General features: G+C 50.0%; 1 long non-coding RNA gene across 2 annotated transcripts; it reads left to right on the forward strand.

Annotated features, from left to right (window-relative positions):
• The first annotated feature begins 635 nt into the window (after positions 1-635).
• LOC106966402 (uncharacterized) lies at positions 636-13,576 on the forward strand. 2 transcript variants are annotated; one of them, XR_003418928.2, is made up of 3 exons: positions 636-2,042; positions 2,661-2,729; positions 12,446-13,576. It is a non-coding gene; the product is annotated as an uncharacterized LOC106966402 (long non-coding RNA). The 2 variants fall into 2 exon arrangements; XR_008295271.1 differs by lacking the exon at positions 12,446-13,576 and adding an exon at positions 3,663-4,168.
• Positions 13,577-13,735: the final 159 nt, after the last annotated feature.

Raw genomic sequence — 13,735 nt, forward strand, 5'->3', positions numbered from 1 at the left:
GCTGGCTCTGAGGGGTGGAGTCACGGCCACGAGACAGAACCAGAACGCGTTTCAGGAAGAGCCAACAGGGACATCCCAAGTCCAAAGCTCTCTCAGGGGCTGGGGGTCCGGAAAGGAAAGTGGTGCCCACCGAAGCTGCCAGAAGCATGCACCGCGTTTGCGTTTTCTCCCAGCATGTACATCTCACAAATGTTCCTTTTCCACAGCATGCCCCCACCCCCAATTTTATATGTAGCAGATGGCCTTCAAACAAATCAAGGACAGAAGCTGCAAACGCCTTAAAGAAAAAAAAAAAGACAGTGAAACTCATATATTTCTTCAAACGATAAGATGAACTACAGATGTTTGCTGAAGGCTGATGGTACTGCCTATAACTTAAGACGCAACTTAAAAGAAGATTCCACTTGTGTTTAGCGTTGGACAAGCCCGGTAGCTGTCAGGGTGTGATTTATGGAGGTTGTTTGTGAGATTTGATGTCACTGGGGACATGGCAATTAAAATGCTCTGCCGTTGGGCCCCGCAAAGCATCTTCCTGTGTGGACCCAGGCACGGAGCCCAGGATGGAAATGTGGTGTCGCCCTGCAGATGGGGGTGGGGGGTGGGTGGGGTGGGAGGGAGGGTGGATGTAGGTATCCCCCACGGACCCTCTCACTCCTGAGCCCCCTCCCTCCCCTTCCACCGGGTTCTTGGTCTTTTCGGACAAAGTCCCGTTCTTACCTGACACCTGCAGCCAGATTCGTCTCAAAATAAGCTTCACAAAGGTGCTAAAAGAGAGGCAGTCATCTGTGGCGGGACCCAGCTGCATATAGGAAACAGCTGCCTGCTGGGCTCGGTGTGTAAGAAAGGAAGAGAAGAATCACGACGGAGTGTTTAAAAATGAACATAAAGCGTATACTGGAGAGGGCAACAGAGGCCTGTAATTAACCCAGTGCTAAGCGTCTGTGTTTCTGTGAACAGCTTCTTTTCCAGGACTTGTTGTAACTTGGGTATAAATATTTGTTACAGACTGAAACCGAAGGCACGAGGCCGTAGCTGGATGCTGTCTCCCCTCGTGTCTCTCTGCTTTCTAAGCAGGGATTCTTAATAATGCAGAGAGAGCGAGGTATTTTGGATGCCCACGCCCACTCCCAAACGCAAGCCGCCGGGAGCATCTGCACGAACGCAGACACCTACGCGCATCACACATGTGCCCGGGGCCCTTCCGCAGCTGCTCGGCGCTGGGTTCGGGGCAGAGGCCCGCGGAGTCCTGGGCAGAAGCAGCGGGAGGAGGCCCCGAGCCCGCCTGGAGCCTCTGGAACAGAAATGTGGGGAGCCTTTGAAGTTACCACCGCTCAGGTGGACGCCCCCCAGAGCAGGCCTCAGAGGAAGACATTCATTTTCACACAAAGGGGAAAATTCCTTGGGACCCTGGTGTTTCCACTAAAACAAACCTCTAAAAAGTTGTTCTCCGGGGGATCAAGGACCAGCTGTTCTCCATCTCCATGAGGCTGTGAAGAGAGGAGGTGCAGCAGGAGAGATGCGAGCTAGACAGAGGGGACGGGCGGCGAGGCGAGGAACAGCCCATGGCACGGGGACCAGGAAGACAGCACGTGGTTTTCCAAACCGGTGTGGCTGCGTTCAGAGGAAGGAGGGTGCAGAGCACAGCATTTCAAGATCGGTGCTGGGTTCACGGAGGAAATAGCGACCCATGGGGCGCCTGGGTGGCTCAGTGGGTTGGGCATCCGACTCCAGCTCAGGTCGTGATCTCACAGTCCGTGGGTTCGAGCCCCGCGTCTGCTCTGGGCTGACAGCTCGGAGGCTGGAGCCTGCTTCGGATTCTGTGTCTCCTTCCCTCTCTGTCCCTCCCCCACTTGTGCTCTGTCTCTGTCTCTCAAAAATAAATAAATGTAAAAAAAAAAAAGAAAAGAAGAAGAAGAAAAGAGCAACCCATTGCTCTTTGTCATGGTGCTGAGATCGCTGGGGAGCATACACCCTGAACTCACAGATGGAGAGCGCTGACAGCCCTGAGCAGGTCTCCACCCACACCCAGATCTTCCACAGAGGTGAGAATCTGCTTATTTTTAGAAATACTTTAAATGACTTGGACTTTTTTTTTTTTTTGATCACCTTACCTCTTAATCTTTTTTCTTTTTTAAATGTTTTATTTATTTTTGAGAGAGAGAGAGAGAGCGAGCACATAAGCGGGGAGGGGCAGAGAGAGAGGGAGGCTCAGAATCCAAAGCAGGCTCCAGGCTCTGAGCTGTCAGCACCGAGCCCGACGCGGGGCTCGAAGTCACAGACGGCGAGATCATGACCTGAGCCAAAGTCGGACGCTTAACCGACTGAGCCACCCAGGCGCCCCTCTTTTCTTTTTTTTTTTGTTAAAGCTTATTTATTTTGAGAGAGAGAGAGCAAGTGGGGGAGGGATAGAGAGAGTGGGGGACAGAGGATCCACAGCGGGCTCTGTGCTGAGAGCAGACAGCCTGATGTGGGGCTCAAACTCACAAACGGTAAGATCATGACCTGAGCCAAAGTCAGATGCTTAACCAACTCAGCCACCCAGGCACCCCTCCTTTCTTGTGTAGGAGTTTCTCATCCTGTGAAATCACAGTCAGAGGCAGAAACTTCCTCATTTCTGAGGCTGTAATGTCAAAGCCTTGCCTCCTCTCCTCTCCTTGCAGGCTGGACGATCGAGTGTCCTGCTGTAGATGAAGCTTGTCTTGGCTTTATGCTGGTTCACCCCACCAAGGGTAAGTTGCAGGGGAAGCGTGGGCCTGGGGCAGTGTGGCCCATCTGACACGGTTTCAGGAGGTGATAGTAGGACAAATCACCGTACAGAATGTCTATCTGCTTGGGTGCATCTAATACTGGGCTCAGGTCTGAGGGCTGAGCAGATCCCAACGCTGTGCGGACAGAGCAGATAATAAAGGCCTGAACAAAGCCCGCAAGGCAGCCGGCCATGGCGGAGGGAGGCAGGCCTGGCGTGCTTTCACAGAGCCGTGGAGTCTTGTGTGGAGCTGGATTCAGATCCCGACTGAGGGATCGTGGGCAAGACTCTTATCTTTCCTGAGCCTCGGTATCCTCATTTTCAAAGCATGGACCCTTGCGGGGTCCTTGTGAGGATCAGGTGAGGCTCAGTGCTGGGCACGTAGTAGGTGCTCAAAAACGGTAAGGTTTCTGCCACGGGGGGGAAATCCAGAGGAAGGAGAAGATGTGGGTCAAGGCTTGTGGGGGAACATGTAACTATATTGGGCTGTTGCCGCATGAGCACTACAAAAGATCCTCAAATGGAAAATGTAAGCATCTCAGATAGTGGATTCCTCCCTATTATCTGTTTGCCCAACTGAATGGAGAAGCTGGAATAACAGGAGTGTGCTTTATTGTCCATTCATGCCCCACCGAGATCATTCCCTTCCCTTCCCTGGCCTGTGCTCTGGGGCCACAGAGGCTGGCCTGCGTATGCTGCGTCTCTCGGGCTTCCAGACCGCCTCCAGCTCTCCCCAGGCTCCAGGAACACCATTCCCTTGAGGCCAAGGGACGGATATAGCTTTCTGCCATTGCTACTCTCTGGGGCTTTGATTTCCCGTGGTGCCTCTGTAAGCCCTACCCACGTCTCTGCAAATGGTCCCTTTATTCAATTCTCTTTGCAATTGCTTCTGAATGTGCTTTCTCTTTCCTGCTAGGAGGCTGAAAAAGAGTGTGACTGGACACAGATAGAGTCAATCTAGGAAGACTTCCTGAAGGAGGCTGTCTCTTCCCCAGATTTTTGGAGGAGAACAGTAACTTGATAAGGACATAGAATAGGAGGCTGATGTTCTGGTAAGGCACACTGGAGTCAACGAAGACTTAGGGGTTAGAATCTGCATGGACTCTTCATGGATGATGGTGAAGGTCCTTATCAACAGGACATCCCGGCAGACTCAGAAAGGGAGAGAATGATGATGGTGAAAATACAAAGCAGTGTCATTTATTTATTGTCTACTGTGACAGGCGCTCACAACTGTGCAACAGGTATTATTATCACTATTTTATAGATGAGAAATGGGGACTCAGAGAAGGTAAGCAACTTGTCCAAGGTCACATTACATGGTGGCGCTGGGATTCATAAAGCAAGGCTGCCCAGTGGTCCCACTCTGCCCGGGATTAAGGGGTTTGGGGGATGTGGGACGCTGGGGGCTGATTTTCTGTTAATGGCAAGATCTGTTGGGGGGCTGTGGAATTAGTGAAAGTGGCTATTAACAGTCATGCCTATAATAAATAAAGTTAGTTTTTTGTCTCAAAGGACTCCCAACAGTTGATCGGCAAGAGTGGAAGCACAAAAAGAGAAAGAAAGAAAGAAAGAAAGAAAGAAAGAAAGAAAGAAAGAAAGAAAGAAAGAAAAGAAAGAAAGAAAGAAGGGAGGAAGGGAGGAAAGGAGGAGGGAGAGAGGAAGGGAGGAAAGGAGGAGGGAAGGGAGAAAGGGAGGGAAGAATTACCAGCTCAGATCATTCCATACAGCAGCAGAGAGGGGGTGCAGTCAGTCCAAACAGCAAACAACCTTTCTTTTCATCTCAGGATCAGGACTGAGATAGAATTTTCCCTCTGACAGACTTTCCTTTGCAATTCTTTTTTGGCTCCAATTAATAATAAATGGAGGGTGCATTCTTTTTAAAAAAAATTTTAATGTTTACTTATTTTGAGAGAGAGAGAGAGAGAGAGAGAGAGAGAGAGAGCAAGGGAGGGGCAGCTCCAGGCTCTGAGCTGTCAGCATGGAGCCTGAAGCAGGGCTCGAACTCGCAAACCATGAGATCATGACTTGAGCCAAAGTCAGACGCTTAACCGACTGAGCCACCCAGGTGCCCCGGAGGGTGCATTCTTTAAGCACAGAGAACCAGAGGAGAGAAAAGGTGGTGTTCAGGTTCTGGGAATATCAAGAGGTAAGCTTCATGATGGGGCAGAGCACCACCTCCAAGAGTCTTTGGAGGTACAAACACTGCCACCCAATCAACCCACCGTTAACTCAAATCAGTGGGTGAGTGTGTGACTCATGGCGTGTTTGTGCAGCTTCAGGATCATACCAGGTCCAGCCAGGATCCCCAGAAATAACGCCAGCAGCAAAGTTACCATTTGTGGAGTTCCTGCTACCTTTGTTCCAAGTGTTTCATAGACATTATTTTAAATACTTAGAGCAAGCCTTCAGAACAGGTGTTATTAGTCCCATTTTCAAGATGAGGAAAACTGAGGAAGAGAGAAGTCTCTAGGGACCTCGTGTGTGAAATTGGCAAGCCTGGGCTCCACAGTGACATTTCTTTGGTGTCAAGTCCTGAACCAGGCCACAGCTGCATGGTGCCTGAGTGCCCAGGGCTCTAGTGATGGCTGGTCACGTCAGTAAACATTCATGGGGTCCTGGCGTAGTCCACCCCAGGGGGGATGGGTTCATGGGCTTGTCATTGAAGCACTCGGATGGAATTTTTACGTTCCTCACCACTGTCGTGATAGCTACTTATGTTCCTCCAGATTCCATGATTTGTACATGCTGTTTCCCCTGCTGGAATGGTCTTCTCCTGTTTGACCAGCTGGAGAGCCCCTACCCATCATTCAAGAGTCAGTTCAAGCACTATCTCCGTGGATAAGGCTTTCCTACCCCCAGCCCTAATTTGGGTGAGGTCCTCTCTTCTGGGGTCTCCTCCCATCCCATATGGACTGCGACCTCAAACTGATTATTCTGACTTGTCTTCTACTCTCTTCTCACCATCAACCCCAGACTGTGAGCTCCTTCAGGGGAGTGAAAGTGGTTTCTTTGATTGGTACAAAGCAGATACTCAACACTGTTGAATGAGTCGGTGACCGAGGCCAGGATGTCCCAGGGCATACTGATCTCCATTGCTCCTGGTAATAGCCAGTGAGCCCTCCTTGACATCTTAAGGTTTCTTTGTGCTAGATTTTCTCACGCATGCTTCTGGGGGTCATGGGGACCCTCAGTGAGATGCTTTCTCTACTTGGGTGTGGTTTTTCGCCAGTCAGTGCCAAGACTAGGTACCACCCACAGTATGCTCCTAATTAATGGCCGTGATTTTGGAAGGGAGAAACAGAGGAGCCACCGCAATTCATACTGCATGGTTGCCATCTAATGGGATGGTTTCATCAAAGAGACCTCTAAGGGCAAGGACAGATTAGAAGCAAGCTTAGCTAGAGAAAGCTGAAGGAAGGATCCAAGCTCTATAAATATGCAGTGTGCCAAATCTGAAGGCGAGCGTCGATTCACAGATTTCCGTTCAGCCCAAAGCGGGTCATTCGCTTGTTTAGACAGGACTTTCTGCCTGGGTCCCTCCAAGCAGTTGGCAGGGAAGGTGCAGGGAAGGAGGGGTTGGAAGGCCGGGCTCCTGGCATTCTCTACCACTTACCAGCTGGGTGGCTTAGTGAGAGCATGAGACTTCTGGCGTTGGCATCTCTAAGATGGCGGTGATGATGATGCAGAAGACGGCGTTGATGATGATGGTGATGATGGTAATAAGCCCTCTCCAGCCTTCCTTATAGAACTTCCTGTTGGAATGAATGAGGCTCACATCTGCTTCTCAAATGTAAATGAACACATCCTCATTTTAGTGGTGAAGGTCAAAGCAGAAGAACCAACTTGGACAGACGATTCTACGTCGGATGCTTCTGTTCTGCAGCCTGAGTAAGGCCCGGTGAAACACCATTCACAAAGCTTCTCATGGTCCTCTCTGGATCACAGACATCCCCCTGGTGCTGAGTCCATACCTTTGGGGTATGGTGCGGAGAAGGGCCAAGCTCCAGCCAGGGCCGATGTGAACCACTGAACCCCTGGCAGGCTGCAGTTTCTACTCCAATTACACAAGCGATGTTAGGTATTTTGGGGCTTTGCATCTTGATCAGGAATATTCCCTTGTGAAAGGGCTGCTTGATTTTGGCCTGCTGATGTCAGCAGTGTTAATATGATTTAATTGATTAATAGGCATTAATGACTGGTAATGAAGGCCTAACCTGGTAGCTGGGAGGAGCTCACAAAACATGCCTATAAATGGAAGAATGGCCTTGTTTCTGATTGTTGACCCTTGCCTGTGGACAGTAGCCCCATTTTAGGGTCCTCTGCCTCGTGCGATACAGGTTAGCAATACGATAAAACGCATATATTAATATATTTCTTAGAATCTGTTTATTGTACTTTAATCCACTGAAAAAAAGCACCTGAGTTTTTGTCGATATGAGATTTGGTCCTTAATCTCTGATCTAAAGGTCATCTGTAGGGAAACCAACCTCTGCTGTGGTTGCTGGAGGCAGTCTCTTCCAACAGGATTCAGTGTCTTTAACATCCTGGGCTTCCCCCGCATTCATTCGTCTCTGATTATTGAAAACTTTCCGCCGCTGCTGACACTCAGGAACAATGTAATAAGTAACTTCCAATTAAAGTTTTCCATATGTGGCAAAAATTGTAACAAATGAATAAGTAAAGACCACATAATGGAAGCCTATTAGCCAAGTGAATATACTCTTTTTAAGTCAAATTTCTATACCACTTTTGTATTATCTCCCATCAGAAGAGAACGCGCAATTACCAATTTTATCTTATCTCGGGCTTATTGTTAAAGAGTAGTAAAGGAAACTTCGTTCCAGGAGCCATAATGTGATTTTTGATTAATAGAGGGATTCTTATGTGACAAGAATATTTCTCCCAGGCAAAGTGCACACATGGATTTCTGCCTGAGCTGGCTGGAAGTTACATCTCAGGTGGAGTGACTGTTCAACAATAGAACACATGTTTCTACATGGGGATGTGATTCTGAAGGCACTCCGAAGCACAAGAAGGGCAGGGAAGAAGTTGACATTGGCTTTGCGGAGACCGATGTTTATTTGTTTCGTTGGTTCCAATCAGTATGTCAAACCGGATGCCGATTCGTGTGCAGAGGGGTGAGATCAGCACCCCCGTGGCTCGTGGCTTTTCGTCAGTCCTTCCCGCCCCTCTTGGAAGCTCACCTGCCACCTGCCACAGTCTCTCGTGGGACTCAGGCACATTCTGGGCGCACCACGGGTATCGGGGAGTCAAGGCCCCACTGCCGCTCACCTCCTACTGCACCTGGAAATGCTTTGAATTTGAATTCCAATTCTTCAAGCCAGCTTTTCCTGGAGAACTGTGCTAAGGAAGTTATCTGGAACCTTGCCCTTGGCTCTGAGCAGCGTATGTTTACTCCAGTGACCTGGGGAGCATTTGTTAGGGGACAAGGGGAGGGCTGGCCCAGTTACCCTGCAGCAGACCCGCCATTGGACCGGTAGTCTTCCTCTTCTCAGGGTGGGGCAGGGCCCATCCGTCAGACCCCGGATGGTTTCCTTGGATCTGGCTCTGCTCTTGGCAGCTACATGACCCTGGGCAAACATCCTAACCCAACCCAGCCTGTTCCCTTAGCTGAAGACAGGGATCCTGCCCACTCAGGGACTTACCGTGAGGATGGAGGTAGGCAGCGTTTTGACACGGAAGCGTCACCATAATGAATGATGCTGCTGCCCGTTGACCTAATGGCTTGGGTACCCACCATGGCTTAATTCTTGTGGCTCTCCGTCCTTCCTTGAGGACGCTGTGCTGGTCCCTGTCATCTCTCATCCCCAGGGTAGGTGTGCTCAGTGCAGGGGCCCCACACCTTTGACCGGGGACTTAATCCGGTGCGGAAAATGTATTTTCTCTCACTGGGCAGAACTCAACCATCAGTTTTCCTCCTGGAAGTGTATCATAAAGGAAGTAACCGAGCAAACATAAAAGTTGTATGTCTATGAATGTTCACCAAAGCGCTCTCTGCATGGCCCAAAATCCGAAAGAAATAAGAATGGAAGGTAGAGCGGATTGTGTCCACTGTGGTTCATCTAAACTCTAGGCTCCTGTGCAGCCCTATTAAAGATGCCATCGTAGGGGCGCCTGGGTGGCGCAGTCGGTTAAAGCGGCCGACTTCGGCTCAGGTCACGATCTCGCGGTCCGGGGGTTCGAGCCCCGCGTCGGGCTCTGGGCTGACGGCTCGGAGCCTGGAGCCTGCTTCCGATTCTGTGTCTCCCCCTCTCTCTCTGCCCCTCCCCCGTTCATGCTCTGTCTCTCTCTGTCTCAAAAATAAATAAAACCTTAAAAAAATTTTTTTTTAAATAAAAAAAAAAAAAAAAGATGCCGTTGTAGAAGAATATCTAATGCCGCAGAAAGATCCGATAAGCAGAAAGGCATTCTGTGATGGCAGTTCTATCTTTGAGAGAAAAGGTTTAGAAATACATACCAATAGAATAAATGTCAGTTATTTTAGGATACCCAGATTGTAAGTTATTTTATATCCTCTCTCCCTTTGGCTTATTTCTAAGCTCTGATTTAACAATTAGTCAACATTGATGACATACATAATTTTTTTTTTTAAGTGAGGAACTATCAGGGGCGCCGGGGTGGCTCAGTCGGTTAAGTGAGCGACTTCGGCTCGGGTCATGATCTCGCGGTTTGCGAGTTCGAGCCCCGCGTCGGGCTCTGTGCTGACATCTCAGAGCCTGGATCCTGTTTCAGATTCTGTGTCTCCCTCTCTCTCAGCCTCTCCCCTGCTCACGCTCTGTCTCTGTCTCAAAAATAAATACACACTAAAAAAAATTTAAAGTGAGAAAATACCATTTTTGTAAAGTCTTTCTGTTACATTGAACCTGCAGAACGGTAAAGCCCTGTAGGCAGGCCGGGCTTACTCCGGGCAAGCAGGAGCCATGGTGGGTGGTGGGATTTCAGGGGTCCCGAGGCCCTTTCTGTATCCCTGCTTCCTCTTCCTTGATGTCCTACGTGAGCACACTTTTCCCGGCTGGCATGCAGGTTCCCTGTGTGGGAGAGAAACACCTCTCACTGGTGTTTTCGGTCATTGGCCCCTTGGTGGGAAAGAGCAGACAGGCCATCCGGTCGCTCTTGTGGTCAGGGGTAATTCATGTCTGGGACAAGATATGATGGGAAGGGAAAAGCAGACAGACAATGTGAAAAGAGCATTCTGGGAAGAGGCAGGGCAGGGCAGGGCAAGGAGAGCCTTGGAGCCCAGGGGTGGGGCTCCAGGACAAGTGGCTTCCTTCCAGCCTGGCTGCACAATTCAGTGCCTTCCAGAAACAGAAGCCGCCTGGGTCCGCAAAGGGGGAGAGTGGGGCGGGGTTGCACACGGAGGCTGGCTCGTGCCCTGGGGGCGCCACCCAGTGCCCACTGCAGCCGGGTTCTTGGAAGGAGGAAGGATAAATACAGCTGTCTCCAAGGGGCAGGAGTAATTAATTGGCTTCTTCCTCACGAGCATTTCCTGTTGGGGACAGAATGCTATAAGTGGAAGGCCACAAGCAATGGTGTGTGAGGGAAAAGCCACCAAAGAGAGGGCAGTTTTGGTCCCCGGGGTTGGGCCTTTTCATTAACGCCCGGGTTGTGGTTTGGCCAGGCCTGGCTTCCTCAAACCCTAACTGAACACAAACCCACCTGTAGCTCCTCATGGTCTATGGGGTAGGGCCTGAGTGCTTCCTGGTCACAGGGCCCCAGCTGACCTCTCTGGTCCCGCCCCACCCCCTCCAAGCCCTTGCCCCCTCCGGCTTCCAGGAGTTTAGCTGGGTCCTCTCACAGTGTGTGTAGATAATGCTGAGGCTTTAGGCCCGTGACTGGAAGCCTCTTCTCCTCCACACGCTGAGCTCTCATTCACCTTTCAAGAGCCAAATGGAGTCTTCTATCAGGAAGCCTTCCCTGGTTCCCTCCGTCCCATGGAAGCCGTTCCCAGATGTTTCTTAAACACCCAGGTCGTTAACCACGTGAAGGAAAAGCTGAAGGAATAAATGTGTTGAGGGATTTTTCCTTTGAGATTCCAGGCTGTGTCTGAACTCCAAAAATAAACCTCGGCCCTGCAAGTTAGTTTTCGGAATAACAATGTTTTTATTTTATTTTTAAGATAAGTAAAGATTCACGTGGTTCCAAAGTATAATATGAATCTATGCAAATCGAATATGATTTTCAGCAGAAAGCCAACCTCCCACTGCATCCCCTTGGACTACCGTTCTCTCCCCGATGGGGAAGCAGTGTTGCCAATTTCTTTCTTTTTTTTTTTTTTACTTTTTTTTAATGTTTATTTATTTTTGAGAGAGATAGAGACAGAGCATGAGCGGGGGGAGGGACAGAGAGAGAGGGAGACACAGAATCTGAAACGGGCTCCAGGCTCCGAGCTGTCGGCACAGAGCCCGACATGGGGCTCGCACCCAGGGATGGTGAGATCACGACCTGAGCCGAAGTCGGACGCTCAACTGACTGAGCCACCCAGGCGCCCCGCCAGTTTCTTATAAATCCTTCTAGGCACATGAAACCAAACACACACACCACAGTGAGGTTTCCCCAGGTCTTAAACAAATGGGGCCATGCGATTCTATGCCCTATACTGCACTTTACTTTTCCCGCTCAACAAAATATTTTGCAGACTGGTTGATGCCATTCCACAAAGGGATTTCCTCCCACCGCCCCGGTTTTCCTTATTGTTTCGAGGATTCATCTGAAGCAGCGTGTCCTATTTTCTTTAACTTGTCCTCCGTTGTTGGGCATTTAGGTGGTTTCCAGCCTTCCACTCTTACACACGGCACGGCAATAAATCGTCTTCTATGGAGTCATTTCTTAGAACTACAAGCGTAGGAGTAGAGTCAGGATAAATTCCTAGAAGGGAGATCGCTGGGTGAAAATCACGTGCGTTTTAAATGCAGATAGTTACTGCCACATCGCCCTTCAAGAGAGTTGTGTTAATTTACACTCCCCACAGCAATGTTTAATGTGGCCAACTGGATGGCCGTTTTGGACCACACTGTGTGAACCACCCAGAACACATTCACAGGCGAGTTTCTCCAGAGGGTACCAGTTTGAAAACTCGGCTCCATATTCTGCTGAAATTTGTAGTGGACCAGTAGTTTGGGCCTCAACAACTCTACCTTTAGGAAACCACGGTTCTTCCTTGGTGGAGCTCTCCCAAGTTCACTCCTTGGGTTACTCCCTTGGGCATGTGACCGGTCTTGGCACAAAGATGATTGGTTTAGGGCTGACATGTGAGCCAAGCTGGGTCAACCAGAGACCTTCACAGGATTCCTACTGGAACCATTACGAGATCGATCACCCTTGCACTATAAGGATCATAAGCCAATGGGACAACATGGGCTCAGGGCCTCCAGGGGCCAGGGAGGCGCTGCACACAGAAAGCCTCTCTGCAAAGGACTGCAGGCCAAGGGGAGCAGAGATGAGTGATGGGGAGAAAGTCTGAGGCCGGGTCCTATCCTTAGTGCTCCTGGATCCAGCACCGCCTGAGGCTAACCGCTCTGGACTTCCAAGTTATGCGACCCTAATACATTTCCTTGGGGGCTCGCTTTCTGTCATTGGCGATGGAAAGTATTCTGACTCACACGGAGCTTTACACGCATGGTTTCATTTAACTCTGATCACAGCCTGGTGACATAGGATTTTATTTTTCCACTTTAGAGATGAGGCTCTTGACATTCAATGCGTCTAAGAAGATTTTCCAAAGCTCACCAAACCAATGACAGAATTGGATTCAAATTCCGGATGGCGGGCCCCAATACCCGTGCTTCGCAAGCTCTTCCGCACTTATTTCGGCAGCACCGGCGACTTTGGTCCAACGCGTTCTTTCCGTTCTCGTCGCGTTCTGACTTCTGCTCATGCCTGTGTATCCAGGCCCAGGATCTGGAGCTGCAGAGGCTCAAGAGGCCTGCCCAGTGGAGTTCATACTTGTTTATGGGAGGCGGTGAGGCAGCTGGGGAGGGGCGAGGATGAGCCTGTTCGGTTAGTGGTCAATTCTGGACCCCGAGCCCCTCTTCTGTGACCACAGCGGAGTCGCCCTGAAACACACAGCACACCAAAGAGCCTTCTGTCTGCAGGCTCTGTTCTAGTCACAGAAGAGACAGAAGGAGACAGACCTGTGTGCCCCCCACCATGTGTTTGAAAATAAAGCGTATCGATAGAAAAGTTGAGGTACGGTAAGGGGGACAAGACCAGGAGGTGACTGCCGTCGAAAAGATTGTCGTTCATCGTTTCCAAGAGAAAGGGGCACACAGGGAAGCCCCAGTGTTGGTCAGAGGGCGGAGGGATTAAGGGGGAAATGTGTGGGAGAGCCTTTATTGTGATTTCCCTGGGAAGGAACAGGCAAGGTGGGATTGACAGATTTAACATTGGCTAGTTTGAATACTCTCTGGTGTAGAAACTGTCCCAAGTAGCCGGGTACCCGGTCCTGGGTATTTAGGGCAGCGAGTAGTGGCCCAGAGTGTGAGAGCCTGTAGAGGAGGTGTCTGGGGGTGGGCTCTGGATTGCTTGATTTGGAAAGTGTGCCTGTAGGTGAATCCTTTATTAGCGCTAGGTATCCATTGACCTTGGGAGGGGCAGTCACTGCAAAGTCAACAAAGCTCCAGATGTCACCAGAATACAGAAAATAAAAGCTATGTTACTCAACGCGACCAGGAATTGGGGCTGTGGATGGGGGTTTGGCCAGCCACTGAACAGCGTCCATCCACTCTAGTATATGTGGTTTTGGTCCAACAAGTGTGTTTTTATAAGGAAATAAGTGGGCAGATGAGCCGGGATAGGTGTACGGGGTCCTGCATCGGTCTCTGTGCTGACAGCTCGGAGCCTGGAGCCCGCTTCGGATTCTGTGCCTCCCTCTCTCTCTGCCCCTCCCCTGCTCACACTCTGTCTCTCTCTCTCTCTCTCTCTCTCTCTCTCAAAGATAAACGTTAAAAAAAATTTAAAAAACACATC

This window comes from Acinonyx jubatus, chromosome C1 (genome assembly GCF_027475565.1).
Source record: "Acinonyx jubatus isolate Ajub_Pintada_27869175 chromosome C1, VMU_Ajub_asm_v1.0, whole genome shotgun sequence".
Classification (NCBI taxonomy): domain Eukaryota; kingdom Metazoa; phylum Chordata; class Mammalia; order Carnivora; family Felidae; genus Acinonyx; species Acinonyx jubatus.